The following is a 10,000-nucleotide window of genomic DNA, read 5'->3' on the forward strand; positions in this document are numbered from 1 at the left end:
AAGATATGTTTAGAATCACTTTTCAGGTAAGAAACGTGTACAACGAAGCATCCTTAGAGAAAGACCATTGTTTAGAGCTTGGAAACTATTCAGACGATAAATAGTTTGCAGCCTGAACCTGCTTATCCGATGCTCGTCGGTACTTTGACAAATGAGAAATTTGCAGTTATTCTACTCTATAGATAACAATAAAATTTCGCAACAAAGGCACTCAATACATAATACAGAGAGAATTTTTCGCAGTTATTCAAATGTCATTAACGGCGAAGAAGTAACTCAATAACAAAATACAGAGGGAAAACATGTCGCAGTTATTGAAATTTCAGTAACGGCGAAGTAGCCAAACTAGTAATAGAGAGCTTTAGATTCTAGTACGAGAACGAATACGAGTACGAGATTTTCTCATAAGACAACAGTGAGCGCTCGCGCAAACCAGCGTCATTTTGGCGGGAAAAACGTGATGCCGTCGTCATTGTAGTACGAGATTTTGCACAAATGTCGTCGAATCAAAACAAGTCAACAACACGGTAGCAATTTTGGCATTTTTTGATGAGCAAAAAGGCTCAGTTACCAGCAATAAGAATAACTGAGCAACCTATACTGCTAACAAAGAGTAAGATTAAGCGTACGGGTTATAAATTTCCTTAGTATTTTCGCTATAAACGGGCAGTCAAAACTCGTACTCGTTCTCGTCCTCGTCGTAGAATCTAAAGCTCTCTAATAATAGGGTAGAGGGAATATTTCGCAGTTAATGAAATGTCGTTAACGGCGAAGTAGTCAATCACCATAATAGATTAGCGAAGATAATTCGCAGTTAATGAAAGTGCATTAACGGTAAGTAGCCAATCGAAATAATAGAATAGAGGGGATATTTCGCAGTTATCGAAATTTCGTTAACAGCGAAGTAGCCAAAAAACATAATAGAATGAAGGAAATACTTCGCAGTTATTGAAATTTCATTAACGGTGAAGTAGGCAATGACAATCGTAGAATAAAGGAAATATTTCGCAGTTATTGCGATTTTATTAACGGCGAAGAAGACAATCAACGTAATAGACTAGAGAGAACAATTCGCAGTTATTTAAATTTCATTAACGGTGAAGTAGTCAATCACAATAATAGATTAGCGACGATATTTCGCTGTTAATGAAATTTGCTTAACGGCGAAGTTGACAATCGTAATAATAGAATGAAGGAAGTACTTCGCAGTTATTTAAATTTCATTAACGGCGAAGTAGCCAATCACAATAATAGATTAGCGAAGATATTTCGCTGTTAATGACATTTCATTAACGGCGAAGTAGACGATCGCAATAATAGAATAGAGAGAATATTTTGCATTTATTTAAATTTCATTGACGGCGAAGTAGCCAATCACAATAATAGATTAGCGAAGATATTTCGCTGTTAATGACATTTCATTAACGGCGAAGTAGACAATCGTAATAATACAATAGAGAGAATATTTCGCATTTATTTAAATTTCACTAACGACGAAGTAGCCAATCACAATAATAGAGATGTTTCGCCTCGGCTATATTCTTTACACCACCGTGAAGGACGTCGAAAGCCAACTTGACGTCAGTTTGATTCGGTAGATCTTGTATGGCATGTCCAATGTAGCGAAAGATTTTATATTCCTCTTTGCTTTTTGTAACAATATCACTTACTCGATTAGCAGAAGTTTTCCAGTGCACAGTACACACGCGCAAAATTTTCTCGCAGAGTTCCGCTCCGATACTTCTTTCAAAGCCGTTATATTCTGCTTCATCAAAATCTACCACGATCTGTCTAAGAGTCTGCCCATTTTTAAACGACGGGTGTATTTTAGTAACGTGGGTAAATATTTCACGAATAGCTATTGCGTAGGCATCGCCGTCTTGTTTATTCAAAAGAACTCTCGCAACCAACGTTAAACTCCATGGTAATTTCGTTAAAAGCAACCATGTTCAGTAATAAAGGAAATCCATTGTTATTTGTGTATGTGATATCCACGTACAAATCTTTGGTGTTTCTCAGTAGGTCTGCTTGATAGGGAGCGAGAAAGAATGCAAAATTTCTCGAAGGCGAAATAAGGTACTCTTGTCTATCCATCTAGTATTACCCAGTTATTGCGATTTTATTAACGGCGAAGAAGACAATCAACATAATAGACTAGAGAGAACAATTCGCAGTTATTTAAATTTCATTAACGGTGAAGTAGTCAATCACAATAATAGATTAGCGACGATATTTCGCTGTTAATGAAATTTGCTTAACGGCGAAGTGGAGTTCGTAATTTCTATGTCTCTCGGCGGAGTGGAAATGTGTTGTAAACTGAATTGGGTGAAACTGGTCTAAAAGGCGTCATATCATCCGCTATTAATGCTCAGTACGAAGTAAAAATGATTGTGTATTATATTTACCTCTGCATCTTTCTAAGAATATCACGAAAGAGATGTGGAATAACATTTTTTGCGCCAGAGCTATCGATGGCAGATTTTGGCCATTAAGTGAAACTTATACTGAAATAATCCCATTCCAACAGAGCCGTGACACAGTCTCGTCTAAAGAGATAGTGTCATTAATTTTCGGTGTCCACTGATTACTTACATACTTGAATTAAGCTTACTGACAGTGAGAACCGAACTCGGTTTTGGTCTGTGATGTTTAGTTTAGGATTGGCTTTTTTGGTAGTAAAGGTCAATTCCTCTACATTTATTACGTTCAGTTGTATGGCGAACACTGGGTTTGCCACCTGGTTCAAATATTCTTGAGCGATCCATAAACCTAATTAGTTCGAACATTACTGTTTGCCGGCAATGCCTTAAGCCCCTGGTGTCGGTTCAAATCATGTTTTCCGTCTCGTCACAATTCTCGCACAGCTTGTTCAAAAGCTAACATCTGTTGATGCCCCACCAGTATTTGGGTAAGGTCACTGACTGCACCAGTTAACTGAGCTGGTGGCAAGCAGAGTTCAGTTGCTACTTTAGATTGCGAGCAGTCCCTTCAGAAACCAGTCGAGCGGCCCGCTTTTCCGAGGCAGTCGTGTTTTGTCACGCAAACCAATAAAATGACCGAGTGAGGCTTGGGAAGAGAAGTGTGAAAAGAAACTTCACCCGTTACAGTAACCGACGCGTTCAGAATGACCAAATCTGTTAATCTAATTAGTGAAAGTGAGATGACAGAGGGTTCTGCCTCTTTTTATTGTAAGTAAGCACTCAAAATAACTTCAGTAACAGCGTGGGAATATTTATAAATGTGCATGTTGAATGCAATCAACTATTCGAAAAGGAAACCGCAGAAAAACTGGGCGTCTGGAAAAGCAGGAGCCATGGATGAAAGGAGTTCAGAAAAGAAAAGTAAAAGACAAAATTCACCTTATTTATTGAAATGCAACGTTAATATAAACAACTACGGATCTTGCATTCCAGATCTCGCGGCACTGGAGATCAAGAAGAAACATGGGAAATGTGAGCACTAGCCTGCGTGGCAGGCGGTCGAAAGGGAAAGAGAAGGGAAAGAGAGAACGAGGAGGGCGCGCGTGAAAAGACCCCTAATTAATATGCATACATAAGCCAGCTGCCAAATCTCTAACTGTCAAATGGCATCCAATCAAAAACATTTTGCAGGAAAATGCACTACACGGGTTGTTGTCTACCACGCCATTATTTCCAAAAACTCTCATGGTGGAAGAGTAGTGCGAAACCAAAACACCGCCGCCCGAAAAAGGAGACTTCCTCTTTTTCCTTTCTTATAGTTAGCACAAACTTGACTCATAACGAACCCAAAGAATCTACCTTGACTATCACCTGAAAAAGTACAAAAAAGAGCTCACACAACCTGAGAAAAAACCAAGCGTGAATGAGATTTTTGAGTATGAACCTAATTGACCGGATAAGCCCGGTTACAAGAAAACTGGGATGAAATTTTACGGACAAAAATTGGATTCGCAGTGATTTCCTCTGTAGTTTAAGGGAAATTTAGAGGATTATAAGGTTTCTAGGAACAACTCACGCCCGGGTGGTGTATTTCATCACCTTAATCTACGTTGAAGGTTTTCCATAGAAAAATTCATCCAGTTCATTGAGCTTACACAAAGAGGATCCAACTAACCCTGGACAATTAATTTTCTTCGATGATGTATCTATTGCTTAGCAACGGACCAAAGGACAACTTTAAAATCGAAGTCAGCCCCAGGCTAAAGATTCGAACTTATGATCTCCATAAAGCAGTTGTGCTCTGCTATATGTAAGTGATCATTATCTATAATCATTGAATTTTCGACTTCTGATATTGTGTTTCTAGCTTTCGGATTGGTTCACTCAATCTCAGTTACCAGCTCATTTACTGTATGACCTAATATGGAAACCGATTGCGACAAACTGTTGCCAAGCTGAAAAATTTGTGCGGAAAGCGGAATTTCCTGGAATTATCCAACGCGCGCTGATGGAATAATTGCTAATTTTTCGTTTTCTCAGGCAAAAGAGTTTGCTATGCCCTGTTGATGGCAACCAGATTTCACAAGACGAATCCTTTCATGACAAATGCTGCGAGAGAGAAATACTGGATCTCCGTTGTGGCTGCCAATACCGAGATAGAAACTGCGACTGGACAGGGGAGTTCCGGAATTTGAGGGTAGGTAAAACGAAGCTTTGCCCTATTCCACATTGAAAAAGGTGTCAGGAATTTGTTCGTGAAATCAGGAGAGAAAATGTTAAATATTTCTTTAGCATTCGTCATTTTCTTCATTATTTAAAGACAGTTTTCATCTTCTATCGGTCAACCCTTTTACGACTCTCCTATTGTAGAATGTATGTGACCCTCCCCTCTTGGACTGTAGGATAATAATTGAAAATTACTATCCCTAAAAGTTTGTATGAAATTCCTAGGACCATGAAGTAAGCTGTCTGTATGGTGACGTACAGTGTCAAGCCTGTGGTGAGACAGTAGAGCGAAGGAATCTCGAAGAACACAGGTTAAAGGTCTGTGTCAACAGAGCAGTGATGTGTTCATACTGTGGAGGAAATGTGCGTCACAACAACATGAAGGTATGGCAACATGCACAATCTAATACTGATAAGCTGGATGGGTTGAGTGAGGTCACTAATGGATTGATAGCAGCTACCAGAGGTTCCTTTACATGCTGATTATTTCGTATAGGAAAGAAATAGTCACGAATCCCAGAACATTAGGAAACTGGAGTAAATGAGTCTTGTGTCTTATATTCCTTGCCATGTCTCAAACAATTTGCAGATCAACTCAAATTTTGGGAAAATTTAATGACTGTGCAGCTGCTCAGTCCGTAAACCATCATCCACTGCCAAATATTTCCTCAGCTTGTCTGGACCTGACGCGGTCTATTCAGCCGTTTAAAATATCTTTTTTATTCAAATAATCATTTGCTGCCTCGTTCAAAGTTAAAGTAAATGTCCTTTTGAATTTTGAGGTTAACAAGAAGTCATCAAGGTATTACTTGAATAAAAACAGAAGAACAGTTAACTCGCACTTCAAATACGATTTAAACTTGTTACTCGTACCGGACCTTTTTTATAAATGGCAGACAAATAAAGTATTCTTTTGTTTCAATGCTAAGAAGCCTCCTTTTTTGCCTCGTTAAAATGCAAAACCAAAATGAGGCCAGCAGGTCTGCTTAGCATTAATAATACAAAAGAATAATAAATCGTCCGTCATTTATGAAAGTAGTCTATTGGCCACTTTGAGGTTCCGCGGGAGACAGGGTCGAGAGCCTTGTTAAAATGCATCGTGAGACTGTTTTGGGGGACGCATTTTCATCATTGCGTACGCAGAGCAAGAACTCAAGTTGCAAGAAAACGAGGTACCAGGCGCTGAGCTTCCTAAATCACAAGAATATTGTACAATGGAAATTTTAAAACGATGGCTCGCTTCCAAAGTGCAAACCTGTCCGGGAAACAAAAGGATTTGATCAGAGAAGGTCAGGGAGATGCTGGTGCAAACAACGTTTACTTACTAACAACGTACGTCACAAAGATTTAACCCAAAGTTATTTATCTTACAAGAATATACGAAAGTCTTTTTGCTTTGCAGAGTAACGGAGACTGCATAAACGGTGGCTCGTACCCAAAACAGTCCCTCAATGCAATCCAATAAGACTCTCGACCTTGTCTCCCACGCAACCTCAAAGTGACCAATTAGACGCTTAAAAATCGTATGCGTTTGCACCACATTTAGAGGGGTCGTACTGCTTTTTCCCATCGTGTACGTCCCTCAGACGGGGACTTAAGTGGAGCAAGTTCACAGGAGGCAACCCACCCCGATAACATTCGAACATTCAAACTTATTGATTTTTCTTTAGGATCATTTGGAAATTTGCCGAAAATTCCCCGTCACATGTCACTCACTCTGCGGAAAAGAGACTATACCACGTGATATGTTAGATGACCACGTGACTACAGAGTGTCCTCAGGCGGAGGTGTTATGCCCTTTTTCCGCTCATGGCTGTGAATTTAAAGTAAGTACCTTCTGTCATTTAAGCTGTTATGAATAAATTAAATATGTTGAAATCTTTTTAATGCATATCAAAATTTCAAAATCTTAAACTATTCGTAAAAATAAAATAAGAAGGTTGGCCAAAAAGGATTGAGTCAGACCGTTAGCTTAGACGATGATGATGAACGATTGATGATGATTGAAATTATATTTCCGGAGGTGTTCTCTGCTCAGTAGGTGAGTGAGTAGGCGCAGCAATAAAAAAAAATTAATAAAATTGTGTTTCGCTGGCGCATGATGTCCAGAAATGTCCCAAATTAGATACATAGCAATTTCAATAAGCGTCACGAAGTGTCCCCTTGCTTGTCTTCCCGGAACTTCAACATCACTCGTGTCTGGGAACGTCACAAAGTGTCCCCCAATTGCTTCTCCTCATGTAAGTAAGGATAATCAGCTGCATTTACCCTGCGCTAAAAAATGAATCTAAGCTTAACCTTTACTTTATTGTTAGAAGTAGGTAGCAAAGGCTTAAACCATATAGAGGAAGTAAGGATAGCCCGGTGGTAACACTCGTGCCTCCCACCACTACGAACCCGGGAGCGCATTCTGAGATCGTATGTGGGTTGAATTTCAGTCGATCTCAATTTTACTCCGAGGGTTTTTCTCCGGGAACTGCGGTTTTCCTCCCTCAGTAAAATCGACTCCCAGCCTATTCTATCTGGCTGTGGTGCTGTGCTCCAAGGTCTTACATGAGTCGTATTCAGGGGCCGGGTGCCTAGCCGGCCTGTTAAACCTTTACTTTATTGTTAGAAATAGGTAGCAAAGGCTTAGACCATATAAATCCCTGCTTTCTCTGTTTCTTTATTAAATACCTTCTTTCACGCACAGGGTAAAAGAAAATTTATTGACGAACACCTAAAGACAGCTATAAACGCTCACGTAGAAAAGATGAATGAATCAAGCGTTGAAAACCAAAAGAAATATGCACAACTGGAGGAGAAGGTTGACCTTTTAGAGAAAGAGAAAAATACTCTAGACCAGCAACTTCAAAACCAAACCGAAGAACTTGTAGCAGCAAGAATTAACATCCAAACTCAGCACACTAAAATAGCTCTGATCGAGAGATCAATGAGTAGCCAGCAAAACGACTTGGAGAAGCTACGCCGTGATTTAGAGGCGGCCGCGGAGGGTGAAAACAGAGCCGTTGTCTCCTCTCAAATTGAGGAAATTTTGAAGACAGTGAGGGAACACGAGATACTGGTTAACAATTTACAAAGCGAGTTGGCGCTGGTCAAGGATATCAGTGTTACTCCGAAAGACAGCGAAACGAGATGGTCTAGCTCTTTTTCAGCTTCTCATTCTCCCTGTGAACGTCGTTTGGACAGAAATGAGCATCAATTAGCTTTGCATGAAATTCAACTTTCAGGTCAAAATCTTCAGATTCAAATGTTGGAGTCAACGTCATACAATGGAGTTTATCTCTGGTAGATCGACCAATACAGCCGCAGATTCCAAGAAGCCGTTTCTGGAAAGACCATTTCGATTTATAGCCCTCCGTTTTACGTGGGACGGTTTGGGTACAAGGTTTGTGCCCGTCTATATCTCAATGGTGATGGGATGGCCAAAGGAACGCACTTGTCCGCCTTTATTGTCATCATGCGAGGCGAATACGATTCTTTGTTACCTTGGCCTTTCCGTCACAAGGTTGAATTTAGAATCATTGACCAGGACAAGATCAGAGATGTCATTGATGCATTTCGTCCTGATCCTCACAGCTCAAGTTTTAAAAGACCGACTTCTGAGATGAATATTGCGTCCGGCTGTCCGACTCTTCTTCCTCATAAAGAACTCCGACAGGGTGGCTTTGTCAGGGATGATATCATGTTCGTAAAAGTCAACATTGACATGAGGGACCTTCAAGGGGATTTATGGACAAGCTAACACCAGAACCAAGGATATGTCAAACAATTTTTTTTACAGGGCTCAGAGGACAGTGAATAGCTGGCTGGTGTGCACTGAGTAAATGCATGATATAGAATGATAGGAATTTTGTTTGCTTAATATAACTCTATATTTTTGATGGGGATTTGTTTCCATGGACCTTTGGGATCAAGTGGTTTTCAATTAAGTGTGCTAAAAGCAAACCTTAAGTTACTACTGCGGCCAATCGCCGCAGGTGTGCAAACAGGACGACAAACCAAACAGAATTTGAAGTGAGCAAATTAATGCATTCCGCTTACCAGAAGCACGCCATGGCTGGTTTGCTTTTCATTGGTTGAACAAGTTGCACTAATTCTCTACTTGCACAAAGTCCCATAATACACCTCTTTTACTCTCCCCCTCCCCCCAAAATTTGGATAGGCATTGTTTTCGATTTCTCTTGGGACATCTTCACGTCCTAGGAGAAATTGCAAACAATGATTATAAAAAATTTGGGGGGGTAAAAGAGGTGTATTGGGGGATTTGTGCAAGCAGAGAATCCACAACTGTAGCATAATAGCTTCCGGTAGTCGTTTGGAAATCGCCTTCATAAACGTTATTTGCTTATTCATTTTGTTCAGTGCACAGATCATATGACCGTACTCGGGAGACTTTATCAATAGTCTTGTTCATAACAGAGTACGTGCGTGAATGGAGGAGTATGACCGATTTTGAAAGGAAATACCGTCTGTCTCAAATGTTGTCACGTGATCTACATTGGGAAAGCAAAATGTGCTATCGAATAAGTTTTTTAAGAATCATCTGCCCTTATGCTTATTTTACCTTCAAGCTTTATTTTAGCGTGGAATTTTGGGGTTTTTTGGGATGATTTAGAAAGACAAAAGAATAATTCATCGTCCGCCATTCGTCATGATCAATCTTTTCAAATTTCTTTATTGTGTGGAACTTCCACGTGTTAAAGGGACATCGATATGAGTAATAAATCACAGGGATTTTGATACATATTTTCATACTTTATATTTCATATATTTATGGGGATGGACATCTAGACTTATATGGGACATAGTTGTAAGATTAACAAAACGTAAAGGATATTTACAAAAGGACATAGATTCATTTTAAATGGAACGAGTTGGCAAAAGTCGATCGTTGCATTTTGAATAAGACGATCACGTGGATATTGCATTAATTTAATGTGCCATAAATTTGACTGAAAAAATATCGACGATATTAGCTAATTTAATAAAGTTATTTATTTGGAGAACACGAAGAAAAAAGTCAAGAACAGATTTTAAAAAAATTTCCTGAACGAACAACTATCTCATTTTAAACATCTTTTAACGAATGGGAGTTGTAATATATTTAAGGAATTATACATTTATACATCTTTTGTCGATAATTTATTGTTAGTTAAAGGAAACTTCAACTCCCACAAAAAGATCACATTATTCTCTTAGGAGTAATGTCAATAAAATTTTGTTGGAAATCTCTCTAAGAAAGCTTTGTATCAGAAAAATTTCTTATTTTTCAGGGACAAATACATTCGGTTTTCGATGTTACCTGTTGATAGTTGAATCAGGGTATAAACATTTGCTCCGTAAAGCCGCGG

The 10,000-nt window shown here is 39.2% G+C and overlaps 1 pseudogene; it reads left to right on the forward strand.

The window, feature by feature from the left end:
• Positions 1-10,000, forward strand: part of LOC137993001 (TNF receptor-associated factor 3-like) — a 12,279-nt pseudogene that overhangs the window by 1,729 nt on the left and 550 nt on the right.

This window comes from Montipora foliosa, chromosome 2 (assembly GCF_036669935.1).
Source record: "Montipora foliosa isolate CH-2021 chromosome 2, ASM3666993v2, whole genome shotgun sequence".
Taxonomy (NCBI): Eukaryota; Metazoa; Cnidaria; class Anthozoa; order Scleractinia; family Acroporidae; genus Montipora; species Montipora foliosa.